The sequence below is a fragment of the Pseudophryne corroboree genome, chromosome 4, assembly GCF_028390025.1.
Source record: "Pseudophryne corroboree isolate aPseCor3 chromosome 4, aPseCor3.hap2, whole genome shotgun sequence".
Taxonomy (NCBI): Eukaryota; Metazoa; Chordata; class Amphibia; order Anura; family Myobatrachidae; genus Pseudophryne; species Pseudophryne corroboree.
In genome coordinates, this window is record NC_086447.1 from 497,408,156 (window position 1) to 497,429,830 (window position 21,675).

Here is a 21,675-nt window from a genome sequence, read left to right on the forward strand (position 1 = left end):
CTACAAAAATGACATCCGCGTCGGGGACAGGGACAGGGGACATGTCCAGTCTGGGGGATGTTTCTGACTCAATGGAAGCTGAGCAGTCATGGGGTTCAGGAGGGTGGTCTTCAGGACCTTTGAGCCCCAGGAGAGCGTTGAGAATGGGTGCAGGACCTGAAGAGTTGGTGGCATACTTAATGGTGAGTGAGGGGTTGTTTAAAAGGAGAACCTCATATCCACTAAGGCGCTGAGCTGACATGTGTTGTGTGTGTAACCCTTTTAAAATGGTTAGAACATCATGAGTGGTGTGAAGTATTGTTGTGTGGCCTAGGGTGAGTGTGGTGGCCATTTCAGTTACCATTGCACAGGCTGCAAGTGCCCTGAGGCAAGCAGGCATACCTTGCACAGTGACAGGCATTACTTTGGAAAAAAATGCCACTGGGCGCAACTTTCCTCCATGAAACTGTGTGAGCACCCCCGCCATGGTTTTACAATTGTCCCTTGCAAACAAATGAAAAGGTAGTACATAGTTGGGGAGGCCAAGTGCCGGACTTTTCATTAACATACACTTTAAGCTTTCATATGCAGTTAACATTTCTTGTGACCATTGTACAATACTAGGTTTGTCTTTCAGTGTGGCTTGTCTCAAAATGTTATCATAATAGGAACAATCAGACATCCACTGTCTGCAGTAATTTACCATACCCAGAAAAGACAGCAGTTCTCTCTGGGTAGTTGGGGTGACCAGGCCCAATACAGACTGAATGCGCTGTGGACTGACTTTCCTTTCCCCCTGAGTGAGCACAAAACCTAAGTAATCCACATGCTTCTTACACCATTGCATTTTTGTTTTGGACACCTTGTGTCCACATTCACAGAGCCAGTTTAACAGTGATATACCATCCTCCCGGCAGGCCTCCTCAGTTTGACTACAGAGCAGCAGATCATCTGCATACTGTAGCAGGACTGAACCATGGTGAGGTTGCCAGGGCCCCAATGTGGCCTGGAGTACAATGCTATAGACAACGGGTGCGTCAATATAGCCCTGGGGTAAACGACACCAGGTGAGTTGCTTGCCCTCAAAAGAAAATGCAAAAAGTAACTGTGTCTGTGCATCCACTGGAATGCTAAAAAATGCATTTTTTAAATCAATCACAGAAAAAATTGCAGCATCTGCAGGGATAGCTGAAATGAGTGAGTTAATGTCAGGTACAATGGGTGCTATGGGCACAATGAGTTGGTTAATTGCCCTGAGGTCTTGTACAAACCTTACACTACCATCTGACTTAGCAACAGGGTTGACTGGTGTGCAGTAAGGTGAGATTATGTGTCTGAGAATGCCTTGTTGGAGAAACTGTTGTATCATTGGTCTAAGACCTTCAACCTTCTCTTGTGACAAGGGGTATTGCTTTTGATAGACAGGTTGTGTGTCAGGTTTCAGGGTTGCTCTATATGGTGTGCAAGGAATGAGGCCAGTGTCATAGGGACCCTCCGACCATAGAGCAGGGTTCACTTTGTCAAAATCAGGTGTAATGTCTGTTGCCTCCCACACCGGTAGGTGTGGGGACTCGACCTCCAGGCCACTGCTAGTGGGTGAAGGGAGAATGGAGATTTCGAGTTTGCTAAGAAGATCCCTTCCCAGAAGATTAATTGGACATTCAGGTATTACAGTGAAATTGTGTTTACCCATATACGTGCCTCCCGTGGTTCTGACACTAAGGGCATCTGTCAGGTAAGCATCTGTGGGTATCCCATTGATTCCCATTGAAGGAGCAGTCTTTTCCAAATGACCATCGTACAGGTCGACACACAAAACACTAGTAGTTGCCCCGCTATCTACCAGGAAAGGGATTGCTCTCTTTCCTATAATCAAGGTTAGTAGCGGTGGGTCCTTCCAGTGTCTGGTGAGTTGGGCAAAGGCTGGGATACCCTCCTCCGGGCCCCGTCAGTGGGAGGGGTCCTGCCAGTCAACTCGGAATCGGACATGATCCTGAAAGGGGTTGTCGTGTGACTGTCGGGGATGATCCCGGGAGGGAGCCGGAGCTTGGGGCTGTCGGTGGTTTTGTGGGGGACAAGGGCAATCCCTTGCCCAGTGATCGTCCCTTCCACAGTTGAAGCAGGAGGTTTGTTTCCTGCTGGCAGAGTCAGGGGGGTGGGGTGGCCTGGCTTGTGGGTTTTGATATCGGGCTGGATTGCGGGGTGGGCCAGTAAAGTGCTGCTGGCGTCTATCTCCCCGGTTTCTGTGATTTTGGTAATTATGAGTTGGGGCATTCTGCAAGGGTTTTTTAACATCAAAGCATCCTGCAGCTTCCTTTTCATATAAGTGCTTTTCAAATTCCTTAATATTATCAGAGGTCCAGGAAGAAACACCTTGCTTAACAGGGACCATAACAGATGGCAACAAGTTATTTACAAAGGTAGAAATTAGTAAATGGTCTGTATCTACAAGAGTAAGACCTGCATCTTCAGACCAACACTTTTTAAACCTCTTCCAAAACTCAGTGACAGTTTCAGTGGGCTTTTGTTTACATGCTACGGCAATAGGAAGAGAAGCCCGGGTTTTAAAAATCCCTTTCATATGGGTCTCAATTTCCGTCCACATCGCCTTTACACCGTCCTCAGTATTGAGAGGGTAGCGAACGGCATCGTTAAGGGTGGTAGGAGTGTTTATGGTGGGAATCTTTTTCCAATCCCACCCGTTGTAATGGTCTATAACCCCATCTATGATCAGCTTCATATCTTCTTGAGTATAGCTGCGTCCTGTGCAAGCCTTTTTCAAGTAAGCTATGCAGCCGTCAGGTGCAACAGTGGGTTTGGGACAGTTCTTAACAATTCTGTCTAAATCCTCTATTTCAATGGGTTTCTTTAACAACTGATCCCCTACTGTCATAAAGGGCAGGTGCTGGGTGGCGACACTGCTGGCATCAGCACTGTTTTCAAGGAAACCAGTGCCGGATCGCGTTATGGAGGGGGTAAGAGGGTGGTGAATGATAACAGTTGAGTCAGCGTTACGGCGGGAGGTGATTTGTTTGTTAGGAGTAGGGGCACTAGGGGCGGGGGTGGTTACGTCTATGTGGAGGGTACTGTCAGGGGGGGCTATTCCTCCTGAGCCTCCTTCTCCTTCCCCTTCCCCTCCTCCCCCTCCCCTTTGCATCGGCATTCGTGACAAAGCAACTGAGCCTCCTTCTCCTTCCCCTTCCCCTCCTCCCCCTCCCCTTTGCATCGGAATTCGTGACAAAGCAACTGCAGCTAACAGATCTGTGTCTTTTAAGGAGGGGTATAGGGGACTGTAGGGCGGAGGAGAAGAGTTTTTCAGAAACTTGTTGCTTCTAAATTCCTCAGCTTTGTGTAGTCGGGAAGTTACAGATTTTATTCTACGCTGTTTCTGCTTGATATTTTTGTCATACCAATGAGGTGCTATCGTGAGCCATTGCTCTCCTCCAGCGCGCATATATGTCATGTCCCATTGTGGGTCATGATCATACCACGGCCAGGCTTCCTTGTCTCCCAGACAAAGCCCTTTGATCATGTCCATATAAAATGGATAATTAATACCATCACGGGGGAATGGGCTGGGGCTGCCAACTTTCTCTGTCCACCCCGCTAAGTTATCTACCCAAGGGTTAACTAAATAATAATCTGTGGTGGAGTTACGGGCAACATATTCCTTACATGTTTCTCCTGGTAAAGGTGGAGGATAAATGACTGTCTTACTCTGACCCCCTCCCATAGTAAAGAATACAATCTACACCAGCTTTCTACGCAATTTCTACAACAACTTATAACAACTGTCTATGCAATATCACAACAAAAATGCAGTTTAAAAAAAAAACCTTCTATACAATTTCACAACAAAAAGACTTTCTATGCATGCATTAGCTAACACCAGTTAATTAGTCATTGACAATATCACAATATTATCTGTATAATGAGAACATGAAATCTTTTGACGGGTACGCTTACCTTCGTACAAGATGTCAGAAAAAATACAGCGTTTTAAACAGGAAGCAAGAAAAGAGTTTTGAGTAAAGATATCTGGCAGACGAAAACTTACCAGCCGTCTGAACCAAATATAAGAACTTATCACACTACAAACATACAAGAATATATAGGCGATCAAATCGGGGTATTTTCTACGTTACGTATAGACCCCAGGTCTATTTTTTAAGTATCCCAGATACTAACGTCTTTGGAGAATTGCGCTTTTCTCAGACGTATCTTTAAGTCCCAGACATTAAAGATTATATGGTATCCCTGATACCTGTTTTATGGCTTTACATAAAACTACGTAATATTAAGTCCCGGACTTAAATATTACCTTGTCACGTGTTCCCGGAACACGGAGCGAGTTCAAATTCAGTGTTTGAACGCAATCCCTTACGGAAAAGACAGACAATGAATTCTCTATCTTACCGATTCGGGGGCGATCAACTGAATCCCGGACGAGCCCCCACTTGAAAGGATATCAGCCTCTTCTTGTACCCCTCGATTTGATGGCCACTGACGTCAGTGAGAGCAATCCTTAAAATTACAGATTATACACGACACCATGTAATTAAGAATCACTCTCCGTTTATTGTTCATAACAATGGTATATAAGGCATCATTGTCTAGGGAGGGATTGGAATGTCCAGGGAGGGGTAGGCAAAAGTAAATACTTTATTGGTTTAACTTTACTGCATAGGAGGGGTAAAACAGGCTACATGGGGGGAAGTAGGATACAGCCTAGTACTTCATCTAGGGGTGGTGATTTCACACAGTTCCCAACAAACTATGGGTGGAGCTATATTCATTTTATGCAATGCAAGCTAAATCCAAGGCAAAAGAAAAAGAAACAATATTTACACAATGCACAATGACAGAGGAGATTTAACCCTTCAGGGACTCAGAATGTCTATGACAAAAAAAATGTTCAGCAAGCTTTAATACTATAAGCAAGCCTCTACAAGACTTTAAAGATGCAAGTTAATCATGAACAGAGCAGGGGTCAGGTATAACAGCACAAATTTATAAATGAAAAACATACCCCTCTTATAAATGCAAGCAAGCTCCTCTTACTTATCTGTTTCTGTCTGTTAACTTCCAGCATTTCTGTGTTCTCAATTTTAAAGTGTAACAGAAAACATTAGCACTATATAAATAAATATTGGTAACAAGCCAAAGGTCAGGGTGGCAAGCATGCAGGCATGATAAGGTCAGGAAGAAGCCAAGTCAGTAATGGGACAGTCAGAACATCAAAACAAACCAGCATAACAAGCTGTTGCTCAGCTACAGAAATACTAACTTAGGAGACATTTAAGTCCAGTATCTGTAAACACCAGCAGGAATGATACAGAATGCAAGTTTACAGTATTGAAAAGGGGAAGCGGGCAACTGAGTATGCCTAATAGAAGACTGAAGGGGTTATTCAGGTTTTTAGCAAACCAAAAAAGCACACTAATGGACAAAAACGATGTTGTACTGCAGGTGGGGCAGATGTAACATGTGCAGAGAGATTTAAATTTGGGTGGGTTATATTGTTTCTGTGCATGGTAAATACTGGCTGCTTTATATTTACACTAATATTTAGATTTCAGTTTAAACACACCCCACCCAGATCTAACTCTTTCTACATGTGTAACATCTGCCCCACCTGCAGTGCAACATGGTTTTGCCCATTAGAGTGCTTTTTTGATTTGCTAATAAACCTGAATAAGGCCCTGAGACAAGTGTATAGGAGCAGTGAGTGGCCCAACTTACACATTCAACCAGGTCAAAGATAATTTGTGTTACTCACCTGATCTATTCAGTCTTTTCCTACCACTATTTTTGTTTTTAAAACACACTTTTGTACCTATAAGTACAGTATTGTCAACTCATATTTCTATCATTTTTCTTTTATATTTTATAAACCTCCTACTGCTGAGGGGTGTACCTTCCTCAAGACCATGAACCATTCCAGACAACTTATACTATAAAATAACGACACGGAGACATGCATTTTGGCAGAAAGTTGTTAGCTATTTATTATATACTCTAATAAACTAGAGAAACCTGAAATATAATGATATTAATATGCAAATTTAATAAAAAGAGTATGGTGGCCAGAAAAAAGAACGGCTGAAAACCAATTGACAAACAACCCCCATCTAATTAAATCTAAACCAATCAAAATCACAAAACATAGGTATCCACTCAGACCTCCATCTTGACTACCCACCTTGAGGGGTGATGACGCTGCCCCCTGAAGGGTGGTCCAGCAGATATAACAGTCAACGAAGGAGAGTGCACCTAAACAGCACCAAACCTACTGAAAACTGTGACTAGCAACTCAAACACGAGAACCTGCCGCTCTTTTCCGCCAACAAATAGCTAACGAGAACAACAATCCGCCAACAACCTTAAATTAAAACACACCCTAACCGTAATGAAAATAAAGAAGGGGTGGGAGGGTGGGAAGGCAAACTGAAAAGAACAAAAACAACAAAAATCCACCCCAATTCCATCACTAACACCACCCATGACTTTTCCTGATTGGCTACAAAAAGTCATGCTATCCTGATCCACCCCCAGCCCAGGAGTTTTAACTCTCTCCATTCCAAAGATTGTCATTCTGTTCTCTATATCTTAAGAGCAGGGTTTTACTGTGATTTCTAGTTGTGTAAATGTCAATTTTATGTAATTGTTGACAGACTGTGTATTCATATTTACTGTGTACAATGATGCATGCAATTTCTTCTTCTTACTAAAGTATTAAGGATATATTATGTAGTTGAGCATATATACATTGGCATTTCTATAATGGATGTAATGTGTGCGGTGCACACAGGCCCCTGAGTTTAGGGGGAGCCCATTGTACCTATATTTTAATACTTACCTTTCCAGAGTCCATCATCCAGCTCTGCAGTCATGTCAAACATCACAGCCAAAATGGCCACCATGCATGCACAGTAGTCAAATTGGTCTCTGGAACATGGTGGGTGCCATGTATCCGGAGACCTGCGCATGTGCAGTACACTCTGGCACAATGCTGGAGGCCACTGCGCCATTCGGGGCCCACCCGGAGGTGCACACGGGCCCCCTCCTCTTTTAAAACACCCCTGCCTATATACAAAAAAATCTATTTCTTAACAGTGTATTGTGCAAATTTTCATAACAGTGTTAGGAAAAAATTTGAAAATGTCACATTGTCATAGCACTATTTGAAATAACAATTATAAGATTGCTCCTCTATTTAACTTTATTCAATCACAATTGCAGAATTTCCTCCTGAAACAGGCATCAGAAACATTTAAGCAGGGGACAAATAAACAGTTTACCATCTACAGAAATGTAATAAAATTCAATGAACTATTTTATTTTGCTCTCAGTAGGCACTGTAAAAATGCTGTAAAATGAACTTACACAGGATGTAGATATGCTAAGTTATAATAAACTGTGGACTTTAGTCTGGTTTAAAAAACAATTTGATTTTTATCAAGTATGTTTTTATATTTATTTTTATTTTAAGAATAATTAGCAGCAGACTCAAAATAATGGGAAACATCATGACAGCTTTCTCTAGAAATACACAATTTTCACCTAATCTACATTTAATCAGTGGATGCTGTTGGCAGCAACCACACAGTCATTAACAACAGCTATATAATTCAGTTAATAATGAGAAGATGAAAATAAACTATTAAATGGCTACTCTGGGAAGATGACTAAATTAAACCATTAAAATAAAATTGATTGCCAGAATTTAGAGCAGGAGCTGTCTTCCTTCTCCAATTCAAATGTTTTTGAGATTTTTTTAACCACTTTACTAATGTAGAGCAAACAATGGCCCTCATTCCGAGTTGTTCGCTCGGTATTTTTCATCGCATCGCAGTGAAAATCCGCTTAGTACGCATGCGCAATGTTCGCACTGCGACTGCGCCAAGTAACTTTACTATGATGAAAGTAATTTTACTCACGGCTTTTTCTTCGCTCCGGCGATCGTAATGTGATTGACAGGAAATGGGTGTTACTGGGCGGAAACACGGCGTTTCAGGGGCGTGTGGCTGAAAACGCTACCGTTTCCGGAAAAAACGCAGGAGTGGCCGGGGAAACGGTGGGAGTGCCTGGGCGAACGCTGGGTGTGTTTGTGACGTCAACCAGGAACGACAAGCACTGAAATGATCGCACAGGCAGAGTAAGTCTGGAGCTACTCTGAAACTGCTAAGTAGTTAGTAATCGCAATATTGCGAATACATCGGTCGCAATTTTAAGAAGCTAAGATTCACTCCCAGTAGGCGGCGGCTTAGCGTGTGTAACTCTGCTAAATTCGCCTTGCGACCGATCAACTCGGAATGAGGGCCAATGTTTTACCAACAATTACAATACAGGTAAATGAGTTTCACTTTCATTTAATTCAATCCAATCAGTGTTTATACAACAGATATAGGGGTCTATTCATGAAGCAGTGAAAAAAACTGTGGAGAAATGAGCCAGTGAGAAGTTGCCCGTGGCAACCAATCACCTTTGAAGTGACATTTATAATTTGCATACTATACAGTTGTACGGAGCATCTGATTGGTTACCAAAGGCAACTTCTCCACAGGCTCACTTCTCCACTCTTTTCACTGCTTCATGAATAGACCCCATAATTTTTCACATGTGTTCTAATTGTGTCAATCCATAACAGAAAGGATTTATATTACAAGGTAATATCTGGCCTAAAAGTCATGAAATTTCACCTTGTAACACACAAAGACAATAATGAATTAATACTAGCCTTCTGTGATAATAAAGACTGACAGCAGATAAGTGTTTTTCTACACTGGGCTTTAATAAGGGTTTAACCATGGAGCCTTCACTGTGAGCAAGCAGCCTGACAACTGCTCCTAAAATCATTGGGCTTCAGAAATGATTGACCCCTGAGACAACCTCCCACCTACCCATTTGCAACTAAATACAGAAAACATAAAACTGTTATATGCATTGTTTACCCTTTTTGGGTAGTTGAATGTGAGTGCTTTGTACACAAGCATGTATTTTCTCTATTTTTTTATCTACTGCTGCTGTAAACCTTCATTAACCAGACAGACACTGAAAAAGTAGGAACACACATTTATGCACACACACATATATGTTATATATAAAATGTATTGGTCTGTTTGTTTGTTTGGTTGTTTGTTTGTCTGTCTGTCTATGACATCCCTGCACTGACTGGAATGAAATCAATGCGACGTGGTCCAGTTGGATGCTGGCCAAGTTTTAGGCGGGTTAGGGTCCTAGTTGGACCTCCCATTTGTGTACGCTGGGCAGAACTTTGACCCGAGAAGCCTGGAGTTGGACGAAAACATCACAGAGTAGTAATATTGGATCTCAGAAGACATACTAGGGGATTGGGGTCCTAGTTGGGCCTGTTCTAGGCCTTTCACTGGATGGCTTTGGATGAAAACTTCAATGAGCTGTAATAACTGACAGAAAAAAACATAAATTAATGAACTGAAATAACTGACTGAATTAACCATAAATCAATTAACTAAAGTAACTGACAGAAATGGAGGTGGAAAGACAAAAAATATAGTGTTCCTAAAAGCCTTAGAATAGCAACATTGATACCAGAAGGAAAACTTTAAACCCATCTCACAATGTAAAGGTGATTATAAAACTGAACATAAAGGAAAGCTGGGGATCAGGGCTAGCTATAACACCCCCAAAAATGTATAAGTATTTCCTCATCCATGTGGACTGGCCTCCAATGTGTTGTATCCCTTATGCTGTTTCCCTTTCACCGATAGCTTTGACATTGTGTTCCATCAGTTCCAGGCCTGGTATTTATTATTGACATTGAGGATGTTGACATGTGTTATGTGTGTTATGTTGCCGCCATGTTGACCAGTTCAAAACAGAACTGGAATAAGTGCCACATGGGCCTGGAACTGACAAGGACCAAGGAATTTTTGTGTGTATGTTGCCAGATAGGTAATTCACATAAAATATAATTTAGGAATATTGTGATTAAAGAGATATTGTCTGAATGAAAATATTGTTAATGATGAAAGGGGATTTTAAAAATAGTGGATGGATAGATATATATTCAATAGTAAAAAATAGATGTAATAATTTTGAATGTATTAGGTAAATGTGTAGATGATTTAGGAAATAATGTTTTGTATAAGTGTGCCCATAGATGTGTATTTGTGTAAGACATTGTGTATGGAACAGGTTTATACTGCTCAAACCATAAATGTATCTAAGCGAGGTTAGAATATAACAAAGAATGTGTTCACAATCAAATGGACACTGGAATCCACAGGTGTACATTTAGATTTGGAATTATAAACTAGCTGGCCTATTGTCCATGTATACTGCAAGCCAGAGACAATGACAACATAAGATCGCCCTGTAAATCTATGCTGTTTGGAATCCTGGAAATTGCTGGATTTGAGATAATCTACAACTCTTTCTTTTAAGAGTGTTTCCATCAATTTCCCTACTACTGATGTAAGACTTACTGGTCTGTAGTTGTTTGCCTCTTCCTTGCTTCCACATTTGTGCAGTGGGACTGCATTCATTCTTTTCCAGTCCTCTGGAATTACTCCTGTATCTAATGACTCGTTGAATAATTCTGCTAATGGTGCTACTAGCACCTCTTTAAGCTATTTTAGTAGCCTTTGCACATCTGATTAACTTCCTAGTCTCCTTCTGTCTAAGAAGATACAGTTGTGCTCATAAGTTTACATACCCTAGCAGAATTTGTGATTTTCTGGTCATTTGTCAGAGAATATGAATGATAACTCACAGACTTTTCTTTCACTCATGGTTAGTGGTTGGGTGAAGACATTTATTGTCAAACAACTGTGTTAACTCTTTTTAAATCCTAATGACAACAGAAACTACCCAAATGACCCTGATCAAAAGTTTACATACCCCAGTTCTTAATACTGTATATTGCCCCCTTTAGCATCAATGACAGCTTGAAGTCTTTTGTGGTAGTTGTGGATGAGGCTCTTTATTTTCTCAGATGGTAAAGTTGCCCATTCTTCTTGGCAAAAAGCCTCCAATTCCTGTAAATTCTTGGGGTGTCTTGCATGAACTGCACGTTTGAGATCTCCCAAGAGTGGCTCAATGATATTGAGGTCAGGAGACGGAGATGGCCACTCCAGAACCTTCACTTTATTCTGCTGTTGCCAATGACAGGTCGACTTGGCCTTGTGTTTTGGATCATTGTCATGTTGGAATGTCCAAGTACGTCCCATGCGCAGCTTCCGGGCTGATGAGTGCAAATTTTCCTCCAATATTTTCTGATAACATGCTGCATTCATCTTGCCATCAATTTTGACCAAGTTTCCAGTGCCTTTGTAGCTCACACATCCCCAAAACATCAGCAATCCACCTCCGTGGTTTCACAGTAGGAATGGTGTACCTTTCATCATAGGCCTTGTTGACTCCTCTCCAAATGTAACGTTTATGGTTGTGGCCAAAACGTTCAATTTTGGTCTCATCACTCCAAATGACTTTGTTCCAGAAGTTTTGAGGCTTGTCTCTGTGCTGTTTGGAGTATTGTAAGCGGGATGCTTTGTGGCATTTGCGTAGTAATTGCTTTCTTCTGGTGACTCGACCATGCAGCCCATTTTTCTTCAAATGACTCCTTATTGTGCATCTTGAAAAAACCACACCACTTTTTTTCAGAGAGTCCTGTATTTAAGCTGAAGTTATTTGTGGATTTTTCTTTGCATCCCAAACAATTTTGCTGGCAGTTGTGGCTGAAATTTTTGTTGGCCTACCTGACCGTGATTTGGTTTCCACAGAATCCCTCATTTTCCACTTCTTAATTAGAGTTTGAACACTGCTGATTGGCATTCTCAATTGCTTGGATATCTTTTTATATCCCTTTCCTGTTTTATACAGTTCAATTACCTTTTCCCACAGATCCTTTGACAATTATTTTGCTTTCCCCATGACTCAGAATTCAGACACGTCAGTGCAGCACTGGATGAAAGATGCAAGGGTCTTTCAGGAGTCCAGAAACTAACTGACCTTTTAAACACACACACTGATTACAAGCAAACAGATCACAGGTGAGGATGGTTACCTTTAGTAGCCATTCAAACCCGTTTGTGTCAACTTGTGTGCATGTTATCAGGCCAACATCTCCAGGGTATGTAAACTTTTGATCAGGGTCATTTGGGTAGTTTCTGTTGTCATTATGATTTAAAAAGAGTAAACACAGTTGTTTGACAATAAATGGCTCCACCCAACCACTAAGCATGAGTGAAAGAAAAGTTTGTGAGTTATCATTCATATTCTCTGACAAATGGCCAGAAAATCACAAATTCTGCTAGGGTATGTAAACTTATGAGCACAACTGTATATCTCTTTGTCTACATTATTTTGTGTCTGCTTATATTTCCTAAAAGCCATCATTTTTCCTTTCACAATACTTGCTACTTCTTTCACAAACCACACTGGCTTCCTTTTCTTTGTGCTTTCCCTAACACTTATGATACAAAGGTCTATTGACTTTAATATTGCACTTTTTAATGTTTCCCACCTCTCCTGCACTGCTTTGAAGTTCCTTTCCAAGCCCTGACTTCTACATATAGATAACACCTGTTCACCTGGATTTTGAGTCACCTTTCATCTGGATCTTTAGTGGTCCCATAACTAGGGTAACAACTAACATGAATTATTATTTTTTAACTATGTTGAATCTTGATGGTGTCTCCAGCTGGGCCTTTATCATCTCTTTTCGAGTAGAGCGGCTCACGAGGAATCTGTTCAGGTAGACCTCTATGGACTATGGTGGTCATTCCGAGTTGATCGCTCGTTATTTTTTTTTCCGCAATGGAGCGATTAGTCGCTAATGCGCATGCGCAATGTCTGCAGTGCGACTGCGCCAAGTAAATTTGCTATTAAGTTTGGTATTTTACTCACGGCATTACGAGGTTTTTTCTTCGTTCTGGTGATCGTAGTGTGATTGACAGGAAGTGGGTGTTTCTGGGCGGAAACTGGCCGTTTTATGGGTGTGTGCGAAAAAACGCTGCCGTTTCTGGGAAAAACGCGGGAGTGTCTGAAGAATCGGGGGAGTGTCTGGGCGAACGCTGGGTGTGTTTGTGACGTCAAACCAGGAACGAAACTGACTGAACTGATCGCAGTGGCAGAGTGAGTCTCGAGCTACTCAGAAACTGCTAAGATCTGTCTATTCGCAAATCTGCTAATCTTTCGTTCGCAAATCTACTATGCTAAGATACACTCCCAGTAGGCGGCGGCTTAGCGTGTGCAAAGCTGCTAAAAGCAGCTTGCGAGCGAACAACTCGGAATGAGGGCCTATGTGTACAGTAAATGTACCTTGATCCATCCCCTTGCCATTGAAACAGCGTATACAGTAGGTCCACAAAATAGAAATAAATAACCCATTTAGGATTGATGGTCATTTTATTATAACAATGGAAAGTACTCTAAACTTAATTTACTTAATTTACTGAGTACAGTACATTAGCAATCATTCAGGTTGAATTACTATTGTCCAAAAAGCACAAAAAGGTGATTTTCAGACTTCTGCACATGCGCATATGCTGCGTTCACACAGCACATGCGTGAACTAGCAAAGTGAGATCATATCTCGGAGGGATGCAATTGCACCTTGATTGACAGTGGCGGCCATGGAGTGGGTGGCGACGGACCATTGCAACTGCTCCAATGGAACAGATGGTGGCGGTATGGCTGCATATGCAGACATGCTATGTAGGCAGGGGGTATCCGTTATTCCCTGGTCAGCGATGCAATTATATTGTGATCACAATGCTGGGCGGAACTTGGCATGCTGGGAGGCCTTGCTCTGTACTGGGCAGCCCCTAGCATGTGATCACAAGCAGTAGCAGATTCTTCTATTTAGCAGAATCTGCTACTGAACCTGAATAGGGTCAATAGTACATTAAGAATGATTTGGTGACTATAGCCTACCCCAAAACACAATACAATCTACATAAGGCTGAGATGAAATATTAATTAGAACAAAATAAAAATTGAACAATGACACCTTAGAGCAGACATTCAAACATGAGGCCCGCGGGTTGCTTGTGGCCCAAGTGCATATTTTTTTGCGGTTCCACAATACTAATAGAAAACAAGTGGAATGCGGCACAAACCTTTCCTGTGCACACACCTTCTCAACTGGGAAGCAGGAGCATATCATCAGTAACATCGCAATGGCTACCGGGGAGAGACACTGGACACCAGTATTGAGACTGGGGCCTTCCTTTCTGCTTACCACCAAAGCCCGTACCGTGGATGTGGCAGCCTTACCGGGGGAATGATGTGGCAACTAGCCCCAACCATCATGGCTTTTAAACAGTGCAGACTTCTGACAGAGGCAATTATCACCAAACCACGGAGCCTATCTTTTTATTTTATTAAAACTTTTTACAATGTAGGTTTTGCAATGACACTGCAGTAGGTTGGTAGGGCTGCAGGTTCACCTTGGTTCAGTTTTAAAAGTTATCACATCCAATAAGATTTCTCCTGAAATTGGAAAATTGGTGACAGCAAAGAGATATCAAGTATCAGGAAGAAAACATTAAAGTTTTATGTTTTCTTCCTGATACTTGACATCTCTTTGATTAAACTTTATTGTTGGTTTTTCTTGATAATAATCCTTTCAAAATGGCATAGAAGACTTTTTCTTTTTCGTGCTGCTCACACAATCTTAGACCTTGGTTATTTGGCCCGGTTGGGATTTTGAGTTTGAAATGCCTGCCTTAGAGTATTCTTAAAACTCAATGTTCCCCTCTATAGTCAACTCTCTTATTCACTCTGGGGAAGATATATCATAGCTTGGAGAGATAAAGTGGAGAGATAAAGTAGCAACCAACCAGCTTCTGTAATTTTTTCAAACAGCTTGTAAAATGACAGTTAGGAGCTGATTGGTACTTTATCTCTCTCCACTTTATCTCTCTCTCAGGTTTTGATACATCTCCCTTAAATATTATGCAGATGTGTCCTCATATACCAAGCTTCAACAGACCGGGCAGACACTTGGCATGACTGAGCTGCTCATAGAGGTGTAGCGTAGCATCTTTCTCAAAATTTTGGGTTTGATTCAAACCCAGTGATTTACATACTAATCCGATATTTGTGGGTCTGAGCATGCACAGTACACATTCTGTACATGGACAGAATGGGTCCTGCTGAGCGATCGCAACTACCTGTTAGCCACAGCATGATTGTCATGCTGCAGCATTTGGGGAGCGGAGCATGAGTGCAGCAGGGACCATTCTACAAAATGGGTGTGTCATCCCTGTTTTGTAGTCGTGCATCGCAGGTGCAGACATCCTGGACACCTCTGCCTGGGTCTGATGGTCGGTCTGAGTAAGCTTTGTAATGGTGATTCAAAGCAGCATTTTTGGACGCAGCCAGAGCTATTTTTCTGCCGGAACGCCGATCCTGATGGTCTTTTGTAAACTGTTATCAGGAATGGCGTTCCAGAACTGCCAGTTCACAGGCCTAACGGCAGGGTTGAAGAGGAGGACATTGACAGTGCAGGAATGAAAAGGAGGACTCCGGTGGTGCAGGAATATAGAGGAGGACCCCAGCGGTTCAGGGATGATGAGCATGACCCTGGTGATGCCGACATGAAAAAGACGACCCCCAGCGGTGCAGGCATGAAGTGGAAGATCCTGGTGGTGCAGGCATGCTGTCACGCCATCACGCCAGTGAAGGACAGCAGACTAGAGGAGCTGCACAGAGAACAGGAGCAGCACTGCAGGCAGAAGACAAAATAAGTAAGTTTGCCTGGTGCTGCAGTGTCACACGTTGGTGCTGGAGTGACATGGGGTGGGTGGGGGGGCACAGCGATATGGTGGGGGACTGGAGTGACATGAGGGGGAAGTAAAGTGCCATGGTGTTGTTGGAGTGACATACAGGTGGCTGGACTGATATGTGGGGAGCTGGAGTAAAACATGGGGGGTAGCTGGAGTGACACACAGGTAGCTGGAGTCACATATGGGGGGAGCTGAAGCTGCACTGACACCAAACAATCAGAGATTCTGAACTCTAATTACATTAGGCACCCAAAACATATTCACAAATGGAGCCGCTCTTATCTATAGTGGCCCCATCGCAAACGTGCACTTCCAGCGTGACTAGGCGATCTGTCTGCGTCTGCCTAGTCGCACCCGAGCGGGCGTGCCTAGTCACAGACGGAGCCATGACTAGCGTGGCTTCATCTGTATTATGTATCCTGCTTTTCTGTGTGGTTCTCTGGCTTTTTCAATGTATTTTAAATGGATCTGTTTATTTCAATATATTTTATTTGGATCACACTTTTTCAATGTATTTTGTAAGGATCTGTTTATTCCAATGCATTTTATTTGAAATAAGAATCAGGCCCTAAATCTCCTTTTTGGATTACTATGTAGTGCAAGTCAATGTGGGATGTGTCAACATACCTCTGTTTTGAAGAGTCTGAGAGTTGAATTTCCTTGGCATCAACTGCACTGAACAGAAGTCTGATCGTACAGTCTGTATGGGTAGGGAACGAAATGCCAGATGTCAGGATGCCAGCAGTCAGGACACCAGCAGTGGCAACCCGACAGTTGGAATCCCATCAAGGGGGAATAAGTAGCCTAACCCTACTCCTACCCTACCATAAGCCGTAACTCTCCCTTTTAGGTTCCTAACCCTAACCCCCCCTGGGTGGTTCATAAAATGAACCCCGCAGGTGGTGCCTACACCTAACCCCCCTCCTCACACCCTAAACCTAACCGTCTCCTCTCCACAGCCTAACCCTAACCACCCCTGGTGGTGCCTAAACTTAACCCCCCTCCCCGCACCCTAAACCCAACCCTCCCACTCCCCCACCCTAACCCTAAGTCCCCCAGGTGTTTCCTAAACCTAAACCCCCTCATCCCCAGTGTACTACTTATCCATCCCACTATCTGTACGATCGGGATCCTGATGGTTGGGATTGCGTAGTCTGTGTCCGGTCCTGTTTTGGGATTCCGGCGTCTGCATTTCATTGTGTGTCGGGGTTCTGGCACCAGTATCTCATGCGCTGTTATACCGACTGTCAGGATTTTAATTGCATCCCGTCTGTAGAAACACTGGTCACCACTTCACTACTGTCAAGGTATCATGCAGTGATCAATAGCTGTCGCTCTAGTAGTTTTCCTTAGGTTTTATGGATACTACAGTACTGACTGTCCTCATTTCAATGGACATTCATCCAGATTTAGGTTTGTGTGTATATTTGGGAGGAGGAGGGGGGGGGGGGATATGGATTAGTCCCCATGCCAATTCTGATACCCCAAAATATTAAGAAGTACTGTAAGTTCTGGTTCTCACAATCTATTATCCTGTCTGTACTGTTGCCATCTATTAGCCTTGAGGTTTGCCTCATATGCTCTCCATCCAGAGGGCATCTGAGTACTGTTAAACATTCAGTATAAGCGAAAGGCATGGAAGCTGCAGACTGCACTTCTAATAATTTCAGCTCCAAATAGCAGCTGAAAACACAACAGAAATGTATTTTATTTTTGTACATTTTTTTATTTCTATTTTTCTTTAAACTAGTATTTCTGTATAATTCATATAGCGCCAAAATATCCCTTGCACTTTCCAACTGAATATTGGAATTAAGAGAATGTGCTTCCATTGCTGTTTACATTTGTGACTTGGCAGCACTGGTCAAATATGAAGAAGGGACCTGACTAGTTGTTCAGCTTTACATACCGTCAGGGCCGGCGACAGGGGGGGGGGGTCAAAGGGGACACCTGTACTGGGCCCCAAGGATTAGATGGGCCACAAGGATACTTTAGTTAGTGCCCGGCAGGGATGAGAGCCATCCAGTCCAAATAGGGTTAGGGCGCAACCTCAGAGTGACAGGAGCCTCCCACACACAGTAACTGTGCGGTGCAATTATGCACCCACTCTTCCTGGTCCGGCTCTGTTGCAGGCAGTTATGGGATATGGTGGCAGCTCTTCTAGTGGGCTGTGAGGGGGTATTGTATCTGCTGTGCGGTGCAAGGGTCTGGATGCTGGGGAATGCAACAAAGGTGAGTCTCTACCCGGGGTAAGAATGGATTGGTGAGGGGATACAGGGCTGGGATGAGGAAGCTGGGAATGCAGCACGGAGTCATTAGGGAGAGACAGACTGTGGGATGGGTGGGAGGAAGGAGAGATATACTTATTTTTGTGTATAGATAAATAAAGATATATATATTTATCCATTAACAGTTTCTTATATACTGTAGCACATCAAATTCCATTGCACGTTAAATTATATTATATATATATATATATATATATATATATATATAAAAAAAAATGTGAGGGGGCCAAGAGATATCACTGTACTGGGCCCCAAGATTTCTGTTGCCAGCCCAGCATACAGTACCCCCAAATGAACTAACCTATTTTGCACACAGCAGAGAAAGAGATGACTACAACAGACTGGGATAGTCGTGAAAGTCAACAAACACATGGAAACAGGGATGTGCTTTTGAAAACTATTGATAAAGAAAAAAATATAATGTGTCCTGCAACAGGATAGATAGGTATTATTTCAATTATGATTTTTACATGCAAAACCAAGATCACAGCATTATGTACATCTGTTATACACACATCAAATAATGCCAGTTCATATGTAAAATTTTCTTATATTTTCATGTATACACTTAATAGATTTTTTTTTGGTTTAAGGTTTAAAAAACATAAAAAAATGAGGAAACTAATGTTCTAAATTGCCAAAACAAACAATAGTTTTAGGTCAAACTAACTTTTTTCTTCTCTTTCCCTTTTCCTATTGACCAGATGATATATACAACACCAAGTGCTTAAACGTCACTCTACTTTCCTGTATCCATACAGTACAAAGGGTCAGCCAACAACTAAGGAATCCACATTTAGTATGGGTGGGGAACAGTCATATTTCAAAACCTATGTACAGTACATGTGAAACTCAGTCTATAAAAATTATACAAACTTTGGCTGAACCACAACTTGGCTGATGTTATTTGTTGATTGTAGTGGAACATTAAGGTTTACCAAAAGTAATATATTCCTTTTTTGAGAATATTCCTAAGTGCACAAAACCACAGTAAGTATTATTAAGTAATGCAAGACAATATGGCAATATTAGAAATAGGGAAAATACAGATTTTTTTAACATTTGATGGACAGTGCATGCAGGGGAAAGAAAGGTCAACTGGATCCCTACACCAGAAAATTCAACGGTGCACAAAAATCTAAAATGTAAACTGCAGTAAGCAAAAACATTAAATAAATAGAGAGACGAAAAAGATAATATTAAAAAAGCTACAATACTTTGGGGAGTATCCAATTACAGCCGATCCGTTTACAGCGGGTGAAAACGGATGTATATCGCGATTAATGACAGATGGCCTTTTTCGCTGTATCCCATTACAGGCCATTTTCATTGACTAAAAATGTACCCACGATGGGGCAAAAACACGTGCCATCGCAGCTCCAGCAGCCGCTTATCGCAGATTATGCTTCGGGTGCCTGAGGCACCAAAAGCATAATCCGTGATCAGGGCCAGCAGCGGGGGCAGAAGCACGCTGCACCAGGGCTAATAGGATAGCACCCGGCGATACAATTACCCGCGTCATTGACCGTGGGAAATTGGATACCCCTTGTTGGACTTAAGCATTAGACTTCTAGTAATCAATAAATGTAACACTCATGCAAAAGTGAACTAGGCATGTGTGTGCGGAATGGTTAGTTAAAACAGAGACACTTGATCTGTCTAAAGAAAACTACCTAAACTCATTATAAAAAAATTAAAATACTGCCACTGTTAAAATGTACTGTAGTTCAAAAGCCAAAATTGTTAGGCAATTTGCTGTAAAGTTACTTTCTTATCAAAGCCCAATGGAGCAAACGCCTGCATACACAATACATAAAAAAACAACAACATTGAAACAAGAATTATTTAAAGCATTATTCTGTTGGGAAAAAAATCAGTTTTAAACATAAATTAATTGTTACATGCTACTGTTAATGAAAATGTTGCTATGTTCCTTAAGGCTGTGTTTTATGCTTTATGCTTCTGAACTACAGTACCATGGCCCTCATTCCGAGTTGTTCGCTCGCAAGCTGCTTTTAGCAGCTTTGCACACACTAAGCCGCTGCCTACTGGGAGTGAATCTTAGCTTATCAAAATAGCGAACGAAAGATTCGCAATATTGCGAAAAAACTTCTCTGTGCAGTTTCTGAGTAGCTCGAGACTTACTCTGCCAGTGCGATCAGTTCAGTGCTTGTCGTTCCTGGTTTGACGTCACAAACACACCCAGCGTTCGCCCAGACACTCCTCCGTTTCTCCAGCCACTCCCGCGTTTTTCCCAGAAACGACAGCGTTTTTACAAACACTCCCTTAAAACGGCCTATTTCTGCCCAGAAACACCCACTTCCTGTCAATCACATTACGATCACCAGAACGAAGAAAAAAACCTCGTAATGCCGTGAGTAAAATACCTAACTGCATAGCAAATTTACTTGACGCAGTCGCACTGCGGACATTGCGCATGCGCATTAGCGACTAATCGCTCCGTTGCGAGAAAAAAATAACGAGCGAACAACTCGGAATGACCCCCCATGTTTTTCACAGTAATGACAGTATAGTTTCTGATTTTTAAGTGTTTCTGTAATTTTATTAGTATTTTATAAATGAATACGTTGAGCATATTTCATTTCTGTAGAGATCTATGCAGGATTTTTAGCCGATAAACTGATTAAAGCGCTCCTGCAAGTGGTGGGATCAGGAGGTTGAATCTTATCATCTGAACATCTGATCTACCCAATCCCATTCCAGAGATGAATGGAAAATTACACACTGACCAAGAAATTGTGCACTGATCCTATAATTGCTCTGTTGTGTGTACCTATCTTTAGTACTTTGATGCAGAATTGGATACATATGTGACTGCGGGAAACCACATGCATGAAAAATAGGAAGTGGCATGCATGTGCTCAGTCAGTTGCATTGCAACAGACAGCAGAATACAGTGCCAATTATAAAGCAACAGTTAAATGTACAATATAATTAAATACAAAATATAAATAAAAATGTATTTTAATTAATTAAATTGAAATTTGATTTAATACAAGCATCTGTTATTTTCCCTTTTAAAAAGTCATTTTATAGACACACTAATAAACTAAGTACTGACAGCAGGAGAGGTCAGTCTGTAGCTAGTAGTGTCAATCGTGATCATCATCAACAGTGCATTTATTAGCATCAGCCCTTCAGCACTCGTAAGGTTAGCTAACACCACTCCATCTGCTAATCACAGTGATGACTGCATGAGATAATTCTGTGATGTTATATATATTCCAAGATCAGCCACTAGAAATGCTTAACAGTTGTCTTATAGTTTTTGTTATTTTTGTCTACAACTATGTACAGTAGGTTTGCCGGTCCCCAAGATTTCTGTTGCTGGTCCTGAATGGGAGCATTGAATTTTGCAATGGAGAATATGGGGTGCATTCATTATTTTGAAGAGAATGTGCTGCAATTGTTAGGATAAAGCTGCAATAGTTTAATTAGTTAATCAAACAATCAATACATAATCTTGTAATATGTACTGACAATTTCTTAATTGTTTACTTTATTGTAAAGATTTTTAGCTATCATACAGTAGATTGTAAAATTTGACAGAAGCTAATTTTCCTAGAGCCAATTGGACATACAGTTCATCACTCTTCGGATATTTATGGAAC

At 41.8% G+C, this 21,675-nt stretch overlaps 1 long non-coding RNA gene across 1 annotated transcript in view; it reads left to right on the plus strand.

Moving 5' to 3' along the window:
* Window positions 1–18,907, plus strand: part of LOC134911546 (uncharacterized) — a 107,704-nt gene extending 88,797 nt beyond the window's left edge. The window contains exons 2-3 of the long non-coding RNA XR_010176659.1: window positions 18,360–18,488; window positions 18,748–18,907. This is a non-coding gene — a long non-coding RNA (uncharacterized LOC134911546). The remainder of the gene's footprint in view (window positions 1–18,359; window positions 18,489–18,747) is intronic.
* The last annotated feature ends 2,768 nt before the right edge of the window (window positions 18,908–21,675 follow it).